This window comes from Poecile atricapillus, chromosome 10, assembly GCF_030490865.1.
Source record: "Poecile atricapillus isolate bPoeAtr1 chromosome 10, bPoeAtr1.hap1, whole genome shotgun sequence".
Taxonomy (NCBI): domain Eukaryota; kingdom Metazoa; phylum Chordata; class Aves; order Passeriformes; family Paridae; genus Poecile; species Poecile atricapillus.
The window spans coordinates 10,910,440-10,936,810 of NC_081258.1; positions in this window are offsets into that span (position 1 = coordinate 10,910,440).

The window sequence follows — 26,371 nt, forward strand, 5'->3', positions numbered from 1 at the left end:
ATAACAAAGTGGTAACATTTAGGTGTTTTTATCACATCCATGTATGATTTAGTATAAATAAACAAAGGTACCATCAGGAAAAAAAAACAGCATAAAATCTATGTTTCATATGTTATGACAGCTCAACACTTTATGCATCACAAATTCAAAATATACTCTCAGAATCCCAAAAGAGGTAGGTATAATATAATTCTACATATGAGTAAAATGGAGCTACTTCTGGATTGAAATACAGCAGCAATTCAGCAGCACACATCAGTTTTTATGACAGGACATTAAAGATTACTGTTATTCATTTCAAATTGCTGTAGATAATTACAGAACTTAATTGCAGAGCTGGAAATACTCCAGACATGAAAGGTGCTAATACCTTCCATCTTACAGAAAATGCTGTGCTCTCTAATGATTGTAAGTATTATCCACAAGGTTTCCATATTGTACCTTCCAGCACTATGAAAAGGCACAAATTTATAGCCCATTGGAGGAAAAGAACAAGGCACCTTATGACAATATCATTACTGACTGTGAGGAGAACTTGCTGAAAATATTCCACCTAAATAAGCAGATGTAACACCTAAATGCTCACGTGGATAACAGCAGTCCAGAGTACATTGCTAGGTTACAGTGTCCTTCCTCATAAGATAAGTAAATATATCTTTTAATTGACCACAAAAAACATCATCAACATCATGGAATTATAATGAAGCTTCACTTGTTTGCTTGTGCTTTGGGTTTTTTTAAACTGAATTAATCCCACAGATTTCCATTCACTCAACATATTCAGAGAACATCACTAAAATACAATACTGAGCAGTATCAAAAGAATAGATTATTCTAATTATTGTAGAATATTAATCAAAAAAATAAGATTATGCCTCAGCTTTTCTCCTGCAGTCCTACCTGCATGATCCCAGCAAGGCTACTCAGCCTATGGTGGAAATAGTTTTTACACACCCAGTCATGAAGGAAAAATCATACATGTCTGTTTAGTCTCCTGAAAAAGAAAAAACAAATATTAAAAGTATTCTCCCAGTGCTGCCTCCAAACTGGTATCAAAAGTTTGAACATTGTCATTCAAACAGCAACATGCTGGTATGTTACACTAACACAGTCTCTCTCTGGTCATGCTTTTGGGATCTATAAGAGCAATAAATCATTAAAGAGATATTCTGAAAGTAAATAAAATAAATGTATGAATAAACTGCCCAACACAAACACACAAAACCTGCCAAAAGAAGCAATGCACTGAAACCAAAAATATTACAGGAAAAGGCTTCTGAACTTCATATTATTTTGGAATTCAAGTCAGCTGTCTCATTAGTAAGAAAAATTAAACTTTGTACTTACAGGTAGCCAAGTAGCCAGGAGATATGTCAAATTTAAGCAAAAAAAAATTTTACTCCCTCAAACAAGCAAAAAAAAAATCAAAATATAAACAAAAAAACCCACACATGCACAAAAAGAAACCTCAAACAAACAAAAAAACAAACCCAGAAAACTTTAAACCAAATATATCTGAGGCAGAACAAACAATGTAGAAAACACACACACAAAAAATGCAAGCAGTGATAGGTTATGAACTCAAGACTCTAAATTACTAAACAACTGAGTTAATTAATATCCCGCCTCATTCAGTGCAGAGAATGGCAGTTTGTGTAATGAGCAGATCTTCAATATTTTAGTTCATTGACATTAAACCCAAATGACTCCTACTTCCTTTATCCCACACTATTTAAAACAGCATCCTGACAGCAGTTAATTTTTCCATTTAATTTTTCTTTAGCATTCATCAGTATTCTGTCTTACAATTCTGTAAGCGTGGATTAGTATTGAATTCTCAGAATTTTCCCATGAGGCATGGTTTGGAATTTAAGACGAGACTATTTGATTTCTCTTCCCATTCGTTATAACTTTTTAGGCAAGGTTTCAAGATAAAACCCTTTGTAACTACCAAGTCCTGATTCATCACCAAAGGAGATGTCCTGTGAGTGTGGCACAGGCTGTGATGCAAGAAGAGTGGGATTGTGGAATTACAGCAGTTCCTGTGCAGCATCACTCCAACACCCAGCTGGGCTCGCAGCAAAGATGGGATTCTGTAACCAAAGAACAGCACTAGCAAATCATCACAGCACAGAGCCACAACACACCTCAGGACTTCACAGACTTGACTTGCACCATTTTTCTGCTACCAACCATACCAAAACACTTACTTATCCCCCAGGTCTCCCTAGGCTTTTCCTTGTGGTTGTGATTACAGGTTTCTCTCTTAAGCCTTCTCTATTCTGAGTATCCAGTCCCAACAGGTAGGACTGATAACACCAGTTGCAGACTTGCAGGCTGTTCCAAAAAAGAAGTTGTCTGTCTATCCTGCCAACAGAAATGGAATCAACTTGAGCAGGTACAAGCAAATCTTTATTTTTTTTTTAATACAAGAAGTAAAACATACAATCAAATCACACATACATTTTTACATGCCAGTTAAACTCACTGAATAGTAATGGTGAGCTCCAAAAAGCCAAGGTAAAGCTAGAGAAACCAGCTCTGGTATTGAGTCTGCCACTGTTTTATGCTGAAATAAGTGGTCAATATCTTCACTGACATCAGTAGAAAAGCTCCTATTGACCTATACAGAACATGGATTTTACCCAATGAGTCAAATAGTGCATTAAGTCTCATTTGTCTTGAAGAACTTTACTGAAAGGATTATCAAAAACAATTAAAGCAGCCTGGCAACAGGCACGTTAAAGATCAAGTGTGGATGTAGCTGACACGTCTGCAAAGCTAGATAAAGCCTACTATTGTAGGAACCAAAACCAGCACAATTGAGCAAGTGTATCACAGAGATAAGAGCATAATTTGAGTATCAATAATTTCAGGGAAAAAGCAAATAAAAAAGTACCAAAGGTCTCAAGATCAGCTTTGTGAATCCTTATACAGGACCTTAAAAAAAGAGAAGATAAATAAAAAAAATGGCTTTTACAGCACACAGACAAGATCAGTTATAGCAAGAAACCAGAAATTAAAGTTTGATGTCATCTTCAACATCTGAATACTTCTCTGGATAATATTTCAGAAAAATAATGCATGCTATGCTCTTTAGCACAGAAAACATTGAGTTCTCAGAAACTGAAACATATTTTTTTTTAAATGACAATGTGTCAGTTATTTATATTAATGCATATACTTTTGTCATTGCTGCTTAAAATATGACTGGCTGGGTGTTGGCACAAGAAGGAAATAATAAACTAACCAAATGTCAAGTTTGTAATTAATTTAAAGCAATGTACCATACCACTTTCTCAGTGCTGTCCCTAGAAAAAATTAAAGTTGGTTAATTTTTATTTGGGTGGTTTGTTTCTGCTGGGATTCTGCTGGTTCGATTCTTCTGAGATTTTCAGGATAGATTATTAACCTCTTTTATCTTGAAAACAGTGACATGAGCTCTTCCCTATTTAAAATATTTTAGGTATATTACATATACTATTGTGAGGTTTTTGTACAGAATCAAAATATTAATTGCCTCAATGGATTGTAGTTGCTTCCTTCCTGCTCTGTTTCTATTTGTCTATGAGTACGCTCAAATGAAGACATTATTCTGCAGTTGGATAAGGAAAAGCCGCAACTATATCATTTACCTACAGCAATTTATTCAAGGTTTCATCACCATGCTGCTTTGAAGATGAAAATGAAGGAGTTTATGTTTAATGAAGACCATCTGAAGTGTCTCCACTGCAGCTGCAGGCTCTGTAGAATCTGTCGTGCAGGAGGCAATATGCTGCATTGTAATGCAGATTTTCTTAAGAGTGCATCTGCAGCAACAAGATCATTTCCCATGGTCTTCACTGTATTTCTTCTATTATTCATAGAACACAATGTAAATGAAGCTATAAATTTTACCACATACTAAATGTAGAAAGAAGATAATGGCAATTGTGAATTATGAATGAATCACTGTTATTGTGATTCCTCAAGGATTCTGATGTAGATGATTAAATGCATGCAAAGACACTGTAGCTAAACTTCTTTTTATTGATCTTGAAAAATGATTCTAAGAATATTATCATTAATATACAGAATTCATAGATTTGTTTTTCATGACAATGCCAAATACAACTAACCGTCAAAGGCAATTACATATCAATGCTACCTAGGGGCAGGCAAACATACTTGTATTTGGAATTACTGAATTGGGGAGAGAAAGATAATAGCTTGCAAAAATGTGTTTCCCAGCTACCCACATGTGTTCTTTCACATTTAAATAAGCCACAGGCAAACTTTGTGGAGTATTCTGTAGTGAGCACATTCAAATGCCAAGTAATAAGCAGTGAGATAGAGGATTGTCTTTTTTTGTAGGGTGGCTGAAAATGAAATAGTTTTTTTTAAATGAAAGAAGTATTCTTCTACAAATTGCACAATCAAAAAAACTCTACAAGTAGGAGCCTGTCTTTGCCAGTTTTATCATGATAGCAAGAGGCAGATTATTACTCTCTTACCCATTAAGAATAATTCTCTTAGTGATATGATCAAAGTCAGGAACTGTTCTTGTTTGATAATGTTTATAAATTAGTAAAATTATTCACTAGAATTGGTCTAGCTATAATTAACATCAGCAAACACTTGCTAAATCCCACAAGATATAAAGAGTAGCAAATGTACATTAAAATTAATTGGATACAGAAATTCTCAGCCACTGTGAAACCTCTGGAAGTTTGTTGATTTCTCATAACCACCTTTGGTCTGTTTGAAGCTATGGGGTAATCAAGTGCCTCTGTTATCCCTTTAAGCAGACTTGTTGACTTAAACACTCATCCAGGAAAAGGATAAGTAAGACATTTCCAATATGCATCTCAGATGTTCCTGAGTTCATTATTCGGGAATCATAGGCAGGGCCTCTGAGTCCTTGTCCATTTTTTCCACATTAGAATCTGCAGCTAAAGAGTCAACTTTGAAGTAGTGAAGTGAGGGATAATAATGGAATTTGCACACCCTCTTTATATTCAGTGCAGCCTCTTTAAGTTGGCACCAAGGCATATGGTGTCAGCACAAAAAAAAGGGAATTTGACATATCCTTCTCTCCAATGGAAAAAAATAAGATATGAAATAATGAGGATTCTTAATCCAAGTTCATTTCATATAATTGAAAAAAAAATCCACCATAAAAACAGAATAAACAACTAATGACACTCAATTATTTCTAACCAGCTTGAAAATACTTTAATGGACAAGACAGAAAAACTTGAAAATAAACCAGTGAAAGTCCCAGGATATATTGTTGGCCCATTGTGTATTTTCATACAGGACAGCCTCAGCCTACCATAATTAGGACTTTGAGGGTACAAGCAGATTTTTACAATTTCTGTGATTTCTAACCTGTATTATTCATTCACATGCTACTCATGTGCTTATGTTCCTGTAGCAATTTTGTTCCATTTTACACCAACACAGATGAACTTTCTTTTATTCACTGCTATTCTGGTCATATTCACTGACCAGAATAGCAGTGAATAAAAAAAAAAAAAAAAAAAAACAAAAAAAAAAAAAAAAAAACCAAACAAAAAAACACCTACATTAACACACATTATCACAAGTGATTACAAAGTCTGAAAAATATTTTTAAAAAGCAGAATTTCATAATGATTTGTTCTAGGATTCCTGTTGTGGCATGAACAACTTCAGAAAAAAAGGTAGCTTATGTTTGTTAGTGTACCATTAAGTACCATTAAGCTGAAAAATAAAAGTGATTAAATGAATATAATAGCCTTATATATAACAATATAGAACCACTAGTTACTACACTGCAGCAGGATCTCAGTCACACATATCATAAAGTTCACTCAGCCAAATGCAATATGTGTGGAGTCCACAGGCTTTCTCTGTAATAGATTGAAAAAAACCCAAAACACAAAGCCCCAACAACAAAACAAAACAACCCAAAACACAAAGTTTAAGAAACATCAGCCCTAAACTGCCCTGTTCCCCTCAGCATGCAGTGTTTGTAAAGTGTGTAAGCTACAGATGTAAATTTATGCAAAACAATCCACATATTGTTTGTGATGCGCTTTAAATTGCTCTGCAAAAACTGCACAATTAAGCTCCAACACAATGGCAATTTATATATTATTTTAATTTCACCTGTAGAAAAACTGAGTGGTAAATGAAGATACTGATTCAAGACATTCTTTGGAGGGACCAACTGTGAGGTCAAACATTGAAGGCCAATCATCAGGGTACCAGAACAGAAGAATACACACAGAGTTGACACCATCAAATGTAATAGTGGGGCCATAAAGCCAAACCCTCCCCAAAGAGTTTACAAATACCCAACTGTGTGAACATGCAAAGCACCTGTTTGTTCCTGTTGGCACTGTTCTGCATCTGAGAAGACCCCAGACCCTAACTGGATTCATCCCCCCCTACTCTAACAGGGCTTCTGAAGGTGTGTCTGCAGATGCCACCTGACTGGCACAGCTCAGACACAGCCCACACACAGAGAGTGGCACTGCCAACACCACAGGATCAGACTGAAGACTTGTCTTCATGAGCTTCACCCTGCACTGGAAGTCCTCCCCTAAAAAACCTGGCCAGCTTTATACCTCTTCTGTATGAGAACCCAACAATCTGTACAGTTGGAAAAACTATATACACCAGAGAAACTTAAATGATGGTTTCCAAATATCTTGAATGGCATTTAATTGATTGGAGAGGAACTTAGACATCAAAATAAGAGAAGTCTACATTATTTCCTCCCCATGACATTCATTACAGTTATAGAGGAAATGACTACATAGAGCAGGGATTATGTATCAGTGTACAAACATGTTCTTCAATCTGGTGTAGATGTACATACATTAACTTTCACAAGAAATATTTAAACAAAATGTTTGTTTACTTGCAAGGGCTCTTCTGAAGTTAAATTGGGATGAATGGGCAATTAAATTTCAGAAACATGAGATGTAATTAAAAACATTTCCAAGTAGTTCTGTACATAGTTAAATTACTCTCTCCATATGAAGTTTAATACTGTTGTGCAGAATAAAGAGAAACTAATTCTCTTTTTAAAGGAGACATTGGATTTCTTGTATCTTTGGGAGAGTTTTTGCTACTTCATACTTCTCAAGCTGACTGTCCTAATAACACAATTGGTTTTGGTTTCCATTCTCTTAAGACAGGATTTAGAGAAAGGTTTAACTTCATTTGAAAAAAGTACCTGACATATTTATGAAATCAACTACTAATGTTATTACAAAAAAAATTAGAATCCTAGGACCAAACAGGGAACTTAGTTTTGATTTTGAAGAGACAGTCAACGCAACCAGATAGATCAAATCCAGATGCTGTTCAGGCTCTGTTGAAACTCTTGCAATTCTGTTACTCATGCTGTTGCTCCGTGCACCTGATCAATAGTAAGCTTCAACACATAAATCAGGTTTCAGTTTAAGATTCACAGGAGGCCAGAAGTGCCTGCTGATTTAAACAAACCACCCACAAGACAATATTCAGCCTGGTACTTAGCAGGGTACACAGAAGCAGCTGAAATATAATCTCTGAAAGAGTTGGATTTAACCTTCTCTTTCTTTCAGTGTATCAATTAACATTCACTCAGACAGATAACATGCATTTGACTTTTTCTTTTAAAGAAATCACATCAGCAATATGTGTAAGTCTAACAATATTTACTATCACTCGTTCAGAAGTTTTTCATGTAAGCTCCAATTTATGAAGATAAAGTTTCGTAGAACTATACTGGGGTATTTGAATCTGAAGTGCTAATGCCAAAAGCATTCCCTGATAACATCAAGACTGATGATGTTTGCACAAAAATTGTGTCAAAGTCAGATAAAATAAATGCCAAAAAATTAAGAAAACACATATCTCTCATCCATTGAATCGACACAAGGACATTACATGAAGTTCTGAACATCCAGTAACGTTAATTTTTTCTTGTAGTATCTATAAGAGCTCAGCTTCCAAAAAAGTTTGAAGTTACTATTTGATTATTCCATACTTCAGAATGTTTGAATATCTCTCCTGAGGAAACTCATGACAAACATAATGCTCTTCAGAAGTCCACATATTGGGCATCTCCAATGACACTTAATGACAACTCAAAGATGAAACAACACACCAGTGACTACAGTACGAGTATGAGAGTCCAACCCAGCTCCTGATTAAACACCTTTTCCATCTGTTCATCTTAAAAGAGTGAAATGAAAGAACATAGCACATCCCTCTCTATTAGGCCTTCAAAACTAGGCCTCTGATCCAGCAATAATCTGTATTTCATGAACCCAACTATGTGATTGCAAAGAGTGAGTTTCCAATGATGATTAAGAGCTTCGTTTTGCTTAAGCAGATACCTATTTCCATCAAAATATAAGGCTGAAAAGCAGATTTATTTTCACTAGAATAAAAAAAAATTAAAAAAAATTAAAAAATAAAAATTGCCAAACCCAGAATGGCAAATATTCAGTACTATATTATAAACCTGCTGCTACCAGAATTTCATTTTATAGTTCTGTTAAAATTAAGTCACCCCACATACTGCTGTAAAGTTGCTGTTCTATTACTGCCATTTTCACTGTGTATTCCTTTATTCTAAGATTTTTCTCTATTTGTCTATACAAATCCATTCTGCAGTACATATTGGCAGTCTTTTAAAATGTGATTTATGGTACCACTTAAGCACTTATCACTTGTTATTTGGTCTTCTAGCTAGATTATTATTCTGGGCTACAAAACACTAAACACCTCAACAAAGCAAACATTTCATAATTTATGTTTTTATATTATTTTTCAGACAGAAGATAGTATTTTTTTCTGGGCTGTTTATTAATTTTAAAACTAAATAAAGCTCCTAATGATTTAGATGTCAGAATTCCTTGTTATTCATCAGCATGATGAAGCCTAAGGCCTTGATATTGAAAAAAATACAGCTACCTCCTTAAACTAAAACATGAAAGTAGTCTCAGTTTTCCCAGGAGACTTCATAGAACTGTAAACTAATTATGCTCTTTTTTCACCTCATTCATAATGAAAAGTGATAGCCATTACTACATGAAATAGTACAGATAGAAAAATCACACATGTTTTTGGAAGCAACCCTTCCCTCGACTCTAGCAAGATCTCTGTACTCCAAAGAGCAATTTTGCTTTTTCTACCTATAGCCTAATTAATAATATTCTCTCTCTTTTCAAGGTTTTATTCATTTTTATGCATAGATCATTATACTGGAAACAAGACAAACACTACTTTTCTACAGCATAATCAAACAGATGAATTCCATGGATTCCAATGATGCTAACCAGGCAAAGTGACAGGAAGACTGCAACCCCCCAGCATTACCATTCTAAAATGCAAGCAGAAAATAGCTATTTGAAAATTATTATTACACATAGAAAGCTCTGAAGTCAATATTAGAAGGCATTCAAAGTGCATAATACAGGTTTTTCAAATCCTTCTAAGCCTACTGACATCTAGAAAAATTAAGACACCAATCCACCATCCAGCAAGATTCACTGTGTACACTGAAAATATCTTCTATTCCATCACACAGAACTCTCTGGAAGCATAGGATCTGCTCTGTGACACACTGCACTTGAAGAGATAAATAGGTAAAAAAAAAGTAGAAACTGCTCAACAAGGAGCTGTGCACTGGAATTAGAGTTTGCATCAAATTATGGGAGCTAATTCCCATAAATGACCACTATAGTCTGCCATCTCTTCAGACAAACATCAGTGACACAGATGACAATTTTGAACTGTACAAGCAAGAAAATAAATTTGGCTTATAGGAAAAAAAACCAAACAAAAAACCCTCACATCTCTCTTGACTACTTTTTTTTATGCATCACATAACATATAAAGTTCTGTAAGCAAACACATTTCAACAATTGTTTGAGGTTGCTGAGTTACGACACATAAAATTAGCATATCTTTAAGTAATTTTCTTCTTAAAGCAAGGAAATTAATAAATTAGGGACATCAATTATTAGCTGCTGATGCGTCGCACTATGTAAATTTACACACGGTGTAAATGTATGAGTAAAAAAAAAGTTCAAGAATACATAAATCAGAGTTTTAAAGGTTTTTTTGGTCTAAGAAAATACTACTTTTCACATAAACAGCAAATCAACATACGCAGATCACCCAGCAACAGTCATAAGAGTCATGAGCCAGCACTGACTTAGATTTAGTAACTTTAAATTGACAGAATGTGTAGAAGGGGGAAGAACTTACTGAAATCTGCTGTCAATTCAGCACATCACCTGCTTTGTGCCAGCAATCAGCAACTCCCCAGTAATTCAGAAGTTCTTAACCCATTCCTCTGGGCATAGAATGAGATCACCACAACAACCTTTAAACATCTTATATTGCAAAACACTTTATCAAATGCAAGTTGAGTTTTCAGATACCGAGCAAAATGTTCGGACAAAAAGTAAGAAGACTACTAAAAGTAAATATATAAGTAAAGAAGCAAAATGAAATAACATGGATAAAACTTTGAGAAAGTATTTTTAGCAGCTTGTAATAGAAGCCAGTTCCTAAGATCCTTATTTTCTCCTTCCCTGTGATAAGTATTCAAAAGTTCTTTATTTTGAAGCCAAATAAATCTCCAGTGCAGCACTAACCCAGGGAATGAATAAAAAAATTGGAAGGGCAAAAGCATAAGTATACAGAGTAATTTATTTTAAATTTTATTTTAAAGTAGTTCCATCTTGATAATGTCATCAAGATGAACATTTCAAAAACCCCAAATACTCTCTTCAGAGCTTTGAATTGAAGCAGAAGGATAGTACAACATTGTTATTCTTTCACATTGACAGACAGAAATTGAGCAAACTGGAATTGCTAAGAAACCATCAACTGTCTAAAGAGTTTGTTTCTAACAATCCAGTATTTGCAGCTCTCAGTTTTGGAGAAAAGTCTGTGAATGAAATATCTTCTCATGAACCCCCTTCTATACAACACTTTAATGAGCCTTGTGCCTGTGTCTTCAGCAAAGGCAGCTGAACAATGGGAAGCCTGTGTAGAGCCATTTGCCCACATGTTGTAGGTCTCTTAATGAGTTAATAACATTTAGGTCACATCCTGCACAATCAGCATCACAATCAGAAAACACCAAAACTCACACGTTGCTCTTTAGTGGTGCTCCAGATCTTTGTCTCTTTCCCCAGCCATAACTGCTATACCATCTTCTTGCCTCATGACTGGTCCTCCCTATTAGACCACATTAATTCATGACTCCAGCTCTATCACTGGCTTTCTTGGAAATCATCCTATTGTGTTCTTAGGACTAACACAGGCTATAGAACATGTATGCAATGTGGAAACTCTAGAGAATACATACACAAAAAAATACTTATGCACCTTTTCAGTATTATATGTACATAAAAGAGTAGGAAGGCTGAAGACTAGCTTGGTAATAATTGCAGAATGACTGAATGACTGCTAGAAAATTTGAAAGAAGCTGACATCTTGTAAAAAAAAACAACTTACAATCATAGCTTTGAAAACAAAAAACTGTTTTTACAAGGCTTACACATTCCTCTGTCCTATGGGATACTATACACAGTAGCTCCAAGTCTTTACTATCACACTATCCAATGCATTCTGTGTGGAAAAAAAAATTCTTCTGCTGGTTTTAAATCAAGTATCAACAAAGATATTCTGATATCTGGCTCAAAACACCATTTTTGTGATGTTACTCATTGATGACAAATTACTCAACTGGGAAGATTACAAACCCTTCATTTCCATTTTCTGGTCTTCCTATCCTTGAGAAACATTGTCTGGCTAAGAAATAGCTATGGGGAGGCCCCTGTTAAAATGCTAGCAGTGATAATGCACATTAATTTTCACCACTGTCTCATGAGTATCTTCATGCTGGGAAGGGAATCATTGTTTACATACTGATGAGAGCAGCAGAAAGATACTTCCCTGTAGTTTCACATAGGCAGTATGCAAGAATGGGACTGCAGGGTTCTCAAACTCTCACCTGAAGTTTCTGTACAAAAAGGGACACATTTATAACCCCCTACTGCTTTACAAAGAAGAAGATAATCTGTTCTCCATGCCCGTCGTGAACAAGACTAGTAATGGGTTTAAATTACAATGAGAAAGATTCAGCTTAAACACAAACAAAACCCTTTCTATTAACAGAGACTGGAAGATATTGCCTGGGGAGACTGCAGAGTTTCTTTCATTTCAAAACTTGAACAGAAGCTTAGACAAACACCTGTTCCAAATCTTGAGCTTGCTGAGCTTTGAACTGTCCAGCACATTAAGCATGGCAAGGTTCCACATAAGCTCTCCAAGCCGATGAGTTAGCCAACAATTCACATGTCCAGTGCTATTCAACTTACAATAAGAGCTACTTAGCAGCAGGTACAACATCAAAACCCACATTTTATTTTACTCTCATCCCTAAGAAGAAATACATTAAAATAATGCTGTGGGTTTTATTAAAATCTGGCAGTAAAGCAATCCATCACTACTTCCTTTAATTTCCAAAACTACCTACAAATTCAGTATCTGTAACTATGCCTATAAACTGCAAAAATGGAGGCATATTTTGGTCTCAGTTAATAAAACCTGAGTTTGACTGATGATTATATCAAAATTGTTATGATCTCACCATTTATTCACTAATAAACACATTGGACAAGAGACAACATCAACTCACAATCTTTATTTTAAGGAAAGAACATAAACATGTTCAGATTTCCTTTTTTACATATGCATCTGAACACCTGTTGTCTACTTTATGCTCTGTAGCTGAGCACAGTAATTATTTAGACAAACACACAGAGCACAAGAGGAATTTGGAAAAAGCATAAAGTAAATTGTTGAGTGGAATCTTGAATTCTTGATAAAATAATACTGGAGTTTGTTTTGTATTTGAAAGAAAGAAGACAAATTTATTTAAAAGCCACGTTTCCCAGGTATTCATAGCACATCTGAATGTCCAATTCACCAACATCCTTTTTAAAGTTTTAACATCAAAACCAGACACCAGCATTCCTATTTTGTTTTCAGTAATGCCATCTAGAAGGGAATATTAGCTAGATACTTTCCAATATTTTTCCTTACACATTGAAGAACACTTTTCATTTCCTTCAGGGTTGGTTTCATTTGGAAAGATGCTCAGGGACATCACTTAGCATTATGTGTTTGGCCCTCAGCAAGCAGTAAGGGGATTGAGTTCATTAATAAAGCTCATAATCTTTCAGGAAATTTATCTTTCACATTTCTACTTACCACAAACAGCCAAAAGGAAGAACAAATAGTATTTCAGTTTAAAACATGTGTGTCTCTTTTTCTGACCTCCACTGAGGTTCTTGTGCTGCCCCAGGACCATATCTGAAATCCCTACAGACCTTTAGACTTACTTGACACATCCCATCTAAAAATTGTTTAATTCCACTTCAGCTCATTATTTAGTTACACAGACATACACCCACGTACACAACTAGCTGAACATGACTTAAGGGCCTAGCCAAGAACTTAAGCTTCTGAATTAGTGTTCCCCTTCCATTCTAGCAGTAAGAACACAGGAAGAGCAGTGAAATCAGTAATGTGCATGAGCTGCTTGAGGCAACCCATTGTAAATGTGAAACCAGACAGCTGCAGTTCTGCAGGACAGTTAAGAGTGAGCATGACCAGCTGGGGAAAGGGTTACCTTGCTCATGATAAAAATTGCATGCACTATCTACAATCAGAAAATGGGCACATGTCAAAGTATAGCTACTTTTCTTCATCCTTTTTATTTTGGAATTTAGGAAGCTGGAAAGATTATTCAAGAAAGTCTGCAGAAGCACCTTCATTGTTAGAACCAATCCTTCATGATGATTTTCCAGACACTGGACAGCATTCTGGTCCCTTCTATTGAAATCATATTTTGTCATCAGTTTAAAATAGACAAAATTCTCTTCAATCAACACTGCGGACACCAACTGTTCAAATAAGTTATTACAGTTCACAACCACATTGCATCCTTTTGGAAAAATTGATGTAATTCCCAGTAAGTAAAGCACAAGTGCTGTAAGATTATTTCCATCTTAGTTGTTACACAATATTTGAAATGGCCTTTTTCCTAAAATGGGTTTTTTCCCCAGCTATGCTCTAGATGCAGCTCTCATTCTGCATTTAAACAGGGTTTCAGGTGAATTAAAAAGGACAGATATGGCAGCCCTAAAGTAATATATGAAAGTCTTACTGTATTAGTCATTTTTCCTGTCATTTTGTATTAGTGTCATATTAGTCTAATGCAATACTAACATGATACCGAAATGTTAGCATATCACAGATTACTCAGTGTGTCAAGCTTGAGTCTGATCATATTACTTTACTATGTGTATTCCAGTGATGAAACTCTTCCTTTCCATGCCCTAAAACTGAGCAGGACTAACAGAAAACACTAAGCACAGGCTGTGCAAGAGCCTAGGACTTGCGTAATAGGTATTAACACCTCTTGTGCCAAAGGAAAGAACCAATTTGTAACAGGTCAGATAATATTGATTCAGTCCAGGATTCTGTTAACATGAGTAAGATATTCCTTTTCACTTTAAGAAAATTTTTAGTCTTCACACAAACTGGAGAATTCCCATCTAAACAGTAGCATTTCCAAGGGCTTCTATGATAGGAGATATTCCCTTTGAATCCTCTTTGCAGAACCAAGAACTTTTAAAATTAGGTAATAAAAAATCATGTTTTCTTTAAGTTCATTTTATTCTAGTGGCCTATCATCAAACAGAAAGTCAATCACATAACTGAGAACTGGGAACTGTGGCTGGGTCAGGTCTAGAAAAAAACAGCAAAAATGCAGAGTAACTTCTGACCTAGGCAGTAATCATACAGGGGATGTTAACAAAAACAATATAAAAATCCCATCCTATCCATCTCTACTACATTCTCTTTGGTGATAATTTGTCTGTTGAACCACTAATTGAACGTTTCTAATCTGAGTGAATACCACAGCCATTACTGAGTGTTCTATTTCCTCTCAAGATGAAGAGGTCCAATCTGTTTCTGTTTCAGCGGTCCCCGTGATTCTATAATTTATGTTACTACAGCATTTTAAATAAATATTTAAGTAAGTAAAATATTTAAATAAAGGGTTTAATGAAAACAAATATAGAACTCAAGAAAATAGACTAAAGTCACATTCTAAAGGCCTTTGGAAATTCAGCTTCATAGACATTTACAGAGGAACAAGAAACTTTCAGAATTTGAAATCCTCCTATGTGAAAAGAAACATTGCCAAAAGTTAGGAAATATTTTGGCCAAAATAAAATTCACTTATTTAGGAATCCTGTGATTTAGGAATCAACTACTTTGGTTTAACCCAAAACTGTCGTTAACTAAGGAAGCTTACAGGGGAAAAAAACCCCATTATTTTCATAGTCTTTGCCTAGAGATTACCCTGCCTCTTGCAATTATTGCCTTTTGTAATAATTACTATGGATTACATTTTAGTGAGGTTACACAGTTTCCCTGTCTCATTAAGTTTCTTCATAATTTTCTTGTACGTGTCCTCAGTAACTACCACATGATGACAATTAGTGCTGTAGAACTGTCGACTAGGCGACCAGTAAGAACTATCACGTGAGGTTTACATACACAGACATTCACATGTACCCTGACAAGAGGCACAAGAGCAAGGGTTATTTCTAGTTTGTTCATGAATAAGTGGGAAATGATGGATAGAAAAACATTAAGTAACAACAATAACAAACAGCAGAGCCATAATAACCCATACATGCAGAATTCTCCTGCAATATTTAACTATATGTTGCAGTTGATTTTTTTTGTATTTTAAAGGTTAAATGTGCATATTACAGAGTTCAACTATAATAGAATGGTATAAAAATCTCTCTTCACAGTACACTCGAGGTATAGGCATGGGCCAACTTACTGCTTTAATACCATCGTTTGTACTTCTTCACAGGCACAAACATGCAGTTATTTCTGTATATGCAAGAATGAGCCGCTCACACATCACTTCCCAGCTATCCCAAATACAGACAGGCCTTTGTAGAAAAATAAGTGGTTCACAAATATCAAGTACAACACACCATAAAATTGCTGCTTATTGTTTCAATGCTTTTTAAAATTAGTTTTGGCTCCCTGTTTACTGCAAGAACCGGTAAAGTTTCATCCTAATTTTATAGGTTTTAAGTCAAGACTCAAAACATCAGATTTTACATAAACAAACACCATAGAAAGCTAGACTGCTCGTTTAATACATTTCAATGTACTGAAAATACTGTAAGCATGTGATTTGATGAACAGTTTTCTTGAATTTGGTTAAATATTTAAAGCTTTTTAGAGTCCTATGTAAATCGAATAAACACACATTTGATCAAACTGCCATCTGCTGGGCATTCCTGGGATTTAAGTTGTTTGGTTAAACACACAGACACTACAGTGTCCGAAAATATTGTAATAAGAACTATGAGAAATTTTTACACTTTAATTTAATTTTTTAATTTGTTTTTTAGTTTGGTTAGCAATAACCAATTTCCCTTGTTCCAGCAGAAATCCTGTCTGCAATAGCCATGTTAGAGACACCCTGTGACCTTGCCCTGCTTAACCCATCCTCCTTGCATCGAAACTCACACTCAGCTTGCGGGGCGCAGCTCAGACAGCTTCACCTGTGCAGCCCTTGAACAGAAGAGAGGACACAACTAAAATCCACATTGCCTGAAGCAACCATTTTCTGTGACCAAAAAACATGGAAATTAATAATAAAGGAATAGCAGAAAATTACACCCATAAAAACAAGCTGTATAAAACAGAGTGACAAATTTCCTTAAACTCACTTTTCAGTGAATATTTCAATAGTGAAATATTTGTCCTTGGAACCATCAAGGTTATATCCATCAAGAAGCCAGGCTACTCTGATAAACTTGTTTAGTACATAACCTAATGTGGTATGTGATTGATGTGGTACAATCAAGTGCAAAAAGAGTGTTCCCAGAAAGTTATCATTATAAGAAATAATGGTTGTATGCATAATTTAAAAGTGAGATTTCAAATTACTCAAGTCCTGAGGATGAAAGGAAAACTAAAATCTAGGATCTTACAAAAACCACAAACAAAACAGGTGCATTATACAGAAGAACCACCTATTGCACTCATCTTCCATCTAAGAAGAGGGTGAAGTTATGAAATACAAGCACAAAACCATCAGGGAATTGGGCTGATCTGAGAGGCACAGATGTGTTCATTGAGATATGGCTTCAACTTCTCCAGAGCATCTTGGCTATAGGTCCTGAGGCTTATCTGTTTTGCAAACCCACTGTGTCACCAGCTGCTTCTTTCCTTGAGTCCCTGATGACATTTTAAAAATCCTAAGTCACCTTTCTAAACACTTAACTTCTAGGACATTCAGAAGCAAAAGTTCAGGTACCACAGTTTTTCCTAAAAGTGAAAAATCACCTCTAGGGCATGGAAGATAGTAGTACATTGCTATATAAAAGGAAGATGTGCTTGGAGATGCAGTTTAGAAGCTCTGCTTTGGAGGTAGGACTGCAGCTCACACAGTTCAACCTTCCCCCTGAAGCAGGGCTACTCAACCAGCTCAGCTGGGGCTTCACCTTGCTGATAAACCTGAGGTTCCAAAGGTCCATATGCACCTAAGTTTGCACAAAAAGCATCATAAATGAGAAATACAGGTAGCCATGGTAGTTGTTGGGTTGTCTAGCATTGCAGGGGCTCTAATCTTCAAAATTCAGGACATCTGCCAAGATTAAGTACTTGGGATAGGACAACACTGAAAATCATCAACCACAAATTTATTTAAAGCCTATACTTAGACAACCCTTGTTCCTACCTACTGTAAGGTTCCTTTGGGGGAACAGAAAGACAGTGATGAATTGCATGTCCACAGGATGGCAGGGTGGGATCTCAAGCTTCAGAGATTTTTCTTAGGGCTCATCCTCCATATCAAAGAGGTAGAGGAAGGGTAAAGGGTAAGGAACATGAACTCAGCTGTGTCTCATCACAGAACTTTCCTTCTGGAGCACAGACAGGATTCACGTATGGGAGGGGAATGCTGATGCAAAAATGGTTCAAGACAGAAGGATGCTGTCCTTTTTTTGTCTAGGCCTTAAAATTATGTTACTTTACCTGCATTTGGACCACATAGGTCTAAATAAGCTAGAGTTCACTTTTGTTTAAAAAAAACCAAACCCAAACAACTCACATGCTTAGCTTTCCTGTATAGGGAAAAATACAAGAAGAAATATACACTTGCTTGTCACACTTTCCTACTGGTGAAACTCTCTTCACAATAAATTGGATTGATAAAGATATGCTTTTGTTATTGTTGCGCAGTTAGGGCATAGGTTGGACTTGATGATCTTGGAGGTGTCTTAAGATTTTATCCACTTTAATACAAAGAATATTTCTCAGGATATCAAATAACATATATAAAAGAGTACCTAATTTTTATTCCATTTATATTTTTTCATATATCACACATACCTGTGAATATGTACACATTCCATAGAAATACTCTTTCTTATATATACCTGAGAGCACTGACACAAATAGCACAAAATACTTACATGGTCATGCCTGAAACAAACTACAATGAAAATGGGGGCAAGGGGGGTTGTCAAATGATTTTGGAACCCTTATATAAAGTCTAGTCCACCATCCTGCTCCATCAAGGAAATTTCATGGAGTAGATTTTTCCACCAGTTTCTTAATAAGCAACATACAAGGATTACACCCAAAAATCATACATATGGAAATCTGACACTGCACAAAAAAATAAGATTACCTCTGGCCCCAATCCTGACAATGAAGGGCTGGCACAAATACTTCCACTGCTGAATTAAGTAAATGCTCCTCAAGCTGTATTAATACTTGACACTTTCACATTACTTTTCATCCTTGTCAAACTATTGCATTTCTAGACCAATTCTTCTTTGTGCTGTAGCTTCATACAATTAAGAGTAAGCACTTTACATTAAAATTATTTTCTCCATGCTATGACATTGTTATATTCACATAAAAGTAGCATAACATACTTCCTTCATTCTTGGATGCTAGGGAATTGAAATACTTGAAATACTTGAAATATTTGAAAGTTAATTTTGTTGATAATTCAGGGGTTTAGTATTTAATATTGCACATACTCAGTGCTTATACTTATATATGGATGGAATTGAATGGTTTTTTTCCCTCCACTTGTGCTGAAGAATTCTCATACAACAGTCAAACAATTTTACACCTCCGTGACTTGTACACTGCACTCACTTATCTAAAACAAAGCAATTAATCCATTTTTGTAAAGAGCTGCTCTCTTATCTGGGAAGAAAGGATGAAGAGTGTAAGGCAATGGGCAGAGATACAGATTGATTCATGAAGTAAAGAAAAATACTTAAGTGTGAAAAAATGTCCTAATGCTGGAGCCATCCACTCTGGCATAAGTTTTTGCAAAACCCATTTTAAACATCTGTTTCAGTATTTCATAGAAAAGTTAGGGCAACACTTGAACAAGTGGTGTTTTCTGCTTACTGTAAGCCATACTTATATATTTCTGAGCAGGTTGGTAGATATTCTCTATTAAGCTGGTGAAGGATTAAAAGTATATATGGACAGGGCACAAAGAAAATACATTTACATCACCAAAACTCCAAAGTTACATTTATGGTTTGTTGTTTAGTTTTTGGGGTTTTTTTTTTTGTTTAACTATAAAATATATTCCATTCTGAGAAGATAAACTTCAGCCAGTTTTTCACATCCTGACATTTTCTTCTTGTTAAACTTTTCCAAGTGTGGTCTCATGTATATCTAGCTAATCAGTAATATAACCTGAAAGGCAGTACTGAATAGTTCTACCAAGTATTGCCATGAAAACTTTTATTTTTATATCTATAAAGACTTAAATATTCACTCAAAACAGTAACAGGCATGAACAGAAGTGATTTCAAGTCTATAATACTTTTCTATCTTTATCATGTCATATTGAGTTAAAAATGTAAGAAATGTAAAAAATTCTCTAAAGCTCCGAAGAGGTACAAGCTACATTTGAAAATTGAAGCTTGTAGCAAATTGCGTGGATATTTAATTTACTGGCACATCTCTCTTTGGCTCTCCTCAGAAAAGATAAGTTTATAACAAAAGAACCTAGAAAAGGAGATCTGCAGAACAGCATATAGGGATGCATTACTTTACAATTACTCTTTGAAATAATATTCTGTGAATAAAGAACCAATTTTATACGAGATTCTCCAAGAGAACATGGATGTTACAACAATATCCTAGATCTGATCCTTTGTTTATGAATGTCGAAACATAGATCTGATCCTTTGTTTATGAATGCTAAAGCACAGAACCAGATTTATCAGTTACCAGTTTACCTTTTCTGTAAACAGGGAATGCTTAGTGCTTGGCCTTCACATCACCCATATTGGATTAGCATCCAGTCATCTACACTTCAGAGGATTATACATTATTAAATATATTTTCACAATGCTACACCAGCATTACAAAGTGCAAATTTAAGATGTATAAAATACCAGTATTCCTAAACACTGTTTTTAATGTAATTGTATTTTTTCTCAGTTTGAAGATGAGACAGCTCATTACTGTATAGATCAGCTTATGTAACATTAAAGAATCTGAAAGCTGTGACTCTTGAATTTGAAAATTACTAAAGCTTGAAAATCTAAAAATTTAACAGCTGTTGTTTATTAGACGGTTGTCATGCATCCATTTTAGATGTTTTAATACTCACTAATCTGAATTCAGTGTTGCATCAGTTAAATAGTTTCCTTCAAGTCTATCAAACAGCATCACTGGAAAGATTGGCCAGGAACAACTTCAAAATTCTACAAAATAGCATTCTCCTACTCTGTGTCATTTTTACTGTCTGTCAATTTTCTTCAGATCATCATCTCAGTGCACATTTTTCTTCAATTATTACAACAAAAGCTCCTTTCAAGTCATATCAAGTGATGATATTTTCTTCTTGCAGCAAGCAGCACTAACAGAAAGTAGCAGTGATACTAAACATTGTCTGCAATTGTTATGGAAATATATTTATCTGTATCCTGTTGTCAAGGAAGCCAAAGATCAAGGCATACGAGCTACATGCAATAATTTATACTGATTTGAAAGAACATTTCAAGGAAACATTCAAATGTATAACTCTATACAAATCAGACTAGTTTCAAAGGCACTAGTTACCCAAGGCATGATTCTGAAAGAGTGGTATTTCAATCAATATTAAATTCATTACTTACATCCTCTAGGTTCTATTAATATCCCCAGTACATCCAATTTAACAGCTCAGGCACTCTCAAACTTCTAGCACTTTTCTATCCTGGCATTAGACCAATTTTAGCAATGCTCCAAATTACAGAAAAGGACATTCGCTGACATTCCACATTTGTTTCTTTTTCATAAGGCAAAGCTCTTTATTCAAGTCTGTTGTTTTGTAGTTGATCAATTTTCTAAAATGGCAAATTCATGTGCAAATTTGATTTCCCACAACATGGACCTGCTACTGTTTTATAAGTTATGTTCAGTTTGTTCCATTTTTACTTCTCGGAAAGGAACACTTCCTCTTTTTATGTACTAACAAGGAGGAACACTTCCTTACAATGCAATTGTCTTTCTACATAGGTGTGAAACATGATTTTACCTGTACATTGGCATAACCACTACTTCTAGAAAAACAGAGTGCCACGTAGCATTTTCTTTTAGTGTCTTTATGCAGGACAAAACATAATACAAATGCAGTTTTGTGAAATAAAAATGTATCCATTTTATTTAATCTGTTATTCAGGAAAAAAAACCCCAAACATTAAGTTTCCTAAACCAACTTTAAGAGTTTAAAAAACATCACCAATAGTCACCTTTATATGATGCTCTGATTTCCTGTATTAAACCAGCTCCTTAGGGCCACCGATAAAGTAGAAATTATCTTCTATTATGACTATTATGTCATCATCCAAATGAGAAATTGTGGTATTACACGGGCTTGCATTAGAAGGGCATTAGCACTTCAGTTTAGTCTATTTGTCACTGTGACCACACCTGTAATTGGAGAGATATAATTAGTTGATCATAAGATTACATCAAAGTAATTCCAGAACTGTTAATAACAGTTGTAATTAATCAAATTGACAATACCACAACTTCCACGCTCCACACAGGTGACCTGAAATTGTTTTGAATTGTATTGTAATATGAACCACAAATGGAGTGGTAATGGAATCACATCAGAGTCTGTTCAATCTTTGCATTCCTTAAAATGGTGCTATTGTCACAGTGCTGTTATGACGCAACACTGTTATGGCAGAAGGATTTAATCTTTTCCCTATACCACAATGAGACAATAATATATGCACCGTTGTAAGCTAACAGGATACTGAGAGAATACAGTATGCTGCCATGCTAAAAATGTTTGTAATATTTCACAGTTCTAGCTTGGATTTTTTCACAGAGGTTTAACATACTAGTACTCAATTATACCTGTGCTAGGAAATTCCCTTCCTGCAAAAAGCTACCTGAACAATGACAGGAACACATAGACTAGAAATCTAACAATATTTCAAGATACTCAACACTGTTTTTTTGTAAATCTGCTCAAAAGTGCTCTGGCAAAGAAGTGTAAAAGCAGCTCAACAAATAAATAAACTTTAAAGACATCCCTCTCATCTCAACTTAGGAAAGGAGTAGAAAAATGTTACTCATGACAAAACTACAGAATGGAAGTAGAATTATAATCAAGGTATGAATGACAGGATTATGCCTGCTATTACACGTAAAGAAAAAAATCTCTATGCTTAACAGTTGCATGTCGTCCAAAAATCTGTCTTCAAGTATTCAAATGGAAGCACTCTAAGGCCTTCTATCCATACATTTTGATTCATTCTATTTTTGGTTTTGGTTAGGCCACTATTGTTAAGTCCAGTCAAATACAGCAATCTCCTCATTGAACAGACTTTTCCTTAAAATGTTAATAATGGTCATATAAGTTTACTCAAAAACATGATAGGCTTTTTATAACAACAATAAAAGACAAAATGCCAATCAAATAAAAGTAACCCCCCACTTCAACAATAAATGTTTCAAGTGCACAAAGACAGCAAAAATTAATCTTGGAGTGATCCATTCCTGAATTTAAATGGACATAATTATGTAATCATTAAGTTACTTAATGGATTTCATTAGGCTTATTCCTGGGCTTGATGTCATTTTTCTTTCCAATTAACTCAACTGTTAAGATTAGTTTTATATTACTATAAAACATAAGATCAGAGCCAAGATCCACAGTATTTACGTTTACAAAACCATACAGTACCCAGATCTATTTTTTTCCTCAGTGTGAGTACAAATTTATTATATCTTTACAACAACAATTCCTATAAACTAGCATTGTTTGCATATTGTTTAAATTAAGTCTCATATTATGCCATTCATCTACAGTCATCTTATGGTTAAAGTGTACTTCAGTCACATCTTTGAAATGACTTGTTCTCAGACATGAAGATAATAGATGATACCTTAGGTTGTTGATATACCTGTAGCATTAATACTGATGAAAAATATAGCATGAATCTGTCATACAACAGTCAGAAATACCACAAGAAAGAAAAGTAAGATTTTTCTCTTCCAAAACCTCAATTTGGAGTAAAACAAAGTGTGTACAAAACTCAAGCTGAAAACTGTTAATCAAGATTTGGTTCTACAAGAGCTCGATGCTGCAAAGTTCTGAGCACACACAACTTGCATTCAAATCAAGGAAGATTAGGGTCAAGTTGGAGCATTAGTTTGGGATAAAAAACTAAATCACTTAAGAGTGGATGTCTTATCCACAGGGAAGGGAACTGTAAGTGGATTCAAGTTATTTTACCCTACATCTCACATTCCCTCCACTCAAATAAAATTTAAAAAACCATGAAGATGCTGATGTTCAGTGCCTTGTGATGAGACACATAGCTGTAACATACAGAGCAACTGGATAGGTTTAGTTTCTGTTCTCACAGGAATTTCATATATCCTGTCCCGATTTGAAAGAATTTCTACAGATAAACAACACACAGGTACAACATTAGTTTAACAAAACATTACATCTGCCACGGGTAGGGGAAAATAAATTCCTGCTATTCCTGAGCCATGTAATTTTCAATGATCAGGAATTATTTTCCAGCTAGGATTTATAAACCATCAGGATGATACAGGTAGTATTATAGAACATGGAATGTGAGAGAAATACAAGGGAAATTATAATTAAATATATCAATATCCACCATATGTCAATTGCATATGAATGCTAATTTCCAAACAGAATCTAAAAATGATCAGTTTAAAACTGTTTAGAATCACAGACTATCCCAAGCTGGGAGGTACCCACACAGGTCATGGAACTCTGACTCTTGACTCTGCACAGGACAGCTTGAGAATCCCACAATGTGTAGGGGTATTGCCCAAACACTTCCTGAGCCCCAGAAAATTTGGTGTATGAAGCTGTTTTCAAAATACTGGGTTGCACAATTTTAAAGATCAACTGGTTATTTCCAGCCACCCTGCTCCGGGCAGGGACACCTTCCACCAGATTCCTCGAAGTTCCCTCATGGCCTTGAGCACTTCCAGGGATGGAGCATCCACAGCTTCTCTGGGCAATCTGTAGGAGTGTCTCACCATGCTCACAATACAGGATTTTTTCCTAATATCTAACCTAAGCCTACTCTCTCTCATTTAAAGAGCATTCCCCTGAGCACTATCACTACTTGCCCTTGTGGAAAGTCCCTCCCCAGCTCTCTTGGAGAAGGTTTATAATAAGGTCTCCCCAGAGATTTCTCTTCTCCTGGCTGAATAGGCCCAACTCTCCCAGCCTATGTGCAAAGGAGAGGTACTCCAGCCCTCTGAACATGTAACAAAGAGCAAAATCAATATAACAAAGCAGCCTTGTTTAGGATCCCTGTCATATCCCAGTGTCAGATGTAACTACAGGCAGCTGATCAGTTCCCTTGTTGTAGACACATAAATTGCCATATAATGGGAGGATGGGTGACAGTTACCACCTACTTTGCTGGTTTATTCACTGACACTTGCCAAGATTTACCAACTGTTCTTTTTAAGCAAGAAGTAAATATTGTATTTGGTTTGTATTTCAGCACAAATACTCACGTGCAAATGTATGCACACATACCAGAAGAATGCTGGGTTACTTACATTTGTTCACCTTCTGTAGTAACACAAACAGCAATATTGTTGCACCAAAACATTCAGTTAGACTAAGGAATAGGCTAGATACCCTTCACATTTCTCACATGACATGAGAATATAGCAACAAAGTTTTGCTATACTACATACTCATTGCTCTCATTCCTTGAGGTACAGCACTCTTTAATTCTTACACAGATACTTCATTAAAAGCAACAAATATCCAGTATTTTAAGAGGGAAATGAATTCCAATGAATTCAAAGACAGTATCACCTTCATGTCTTTTCAGCTAAACTGGCTTCTGATCTATTCACATGAAAAACAAATTCTGAGGCCTGATCATCTCAGACACAGAGCTGGTAGGAGAGTGAACTGCAAGGTTTCAGCTGTTTAAAAGCAGATTCTTAGTCAATAACAAAACCACTAAATTTATCGCAACATCTGCTTCCTTAGTAATCTAGCCTTACAGAAAGGCATATATCATCTGCAATATCAAAATTACTGAAAAGAAGGAAAAACGAGGGCATTGAGAATCCAAGATGACATGAACAAATCTTTTTTTCTGTGTCCTTTAACAGCTGAGAGTCTGTTAACTAGGAAAGAATGGAGAAAATTTGGACCAACTTAAAAAATAAAACCAAAGTTTAGGTTATTCCATTTAAAAAAAAAAAAGGTATTTAGTAGGGAGAATTAGGCTTTAGTACTTCCTAAATGCAAGCAGAAATTACATTATTACATTTATAGCAGTTTAAGAACCCACTATGGTAATGTGAAATATAAAACACATATTTGTCTAAGCTGCTAGGCTGAGAACAGGAAAAAAAAAAAAAGGTGAAGAGATGAGAGAAAAGAAGAAAATAAAGCATATTAGCCATAAAAAGGAAATATCTGAAAAAGATAGTAACTTGAAATGACAATTTTTCAAGCTTTTCTCCAAAATAGGCTTTCAACTTTCATACATGAAGTATAGCAATTGTTTTTCTTCCTCTACAGGAGCCTTTTAAAATCAATAATTTTTACAGCACATCTGAAGCACCAACACAATACACAATTCCCAGGTAGAGGGGAAAACTGAATTTATATCATTTCCCTTTATGAAACTCATCTACAAGTCCCAGAGATCTGTTGATTTGTATTTAATTGTGCTGGCACACCCTAAGACTTACCTAACTCAGGCATGTT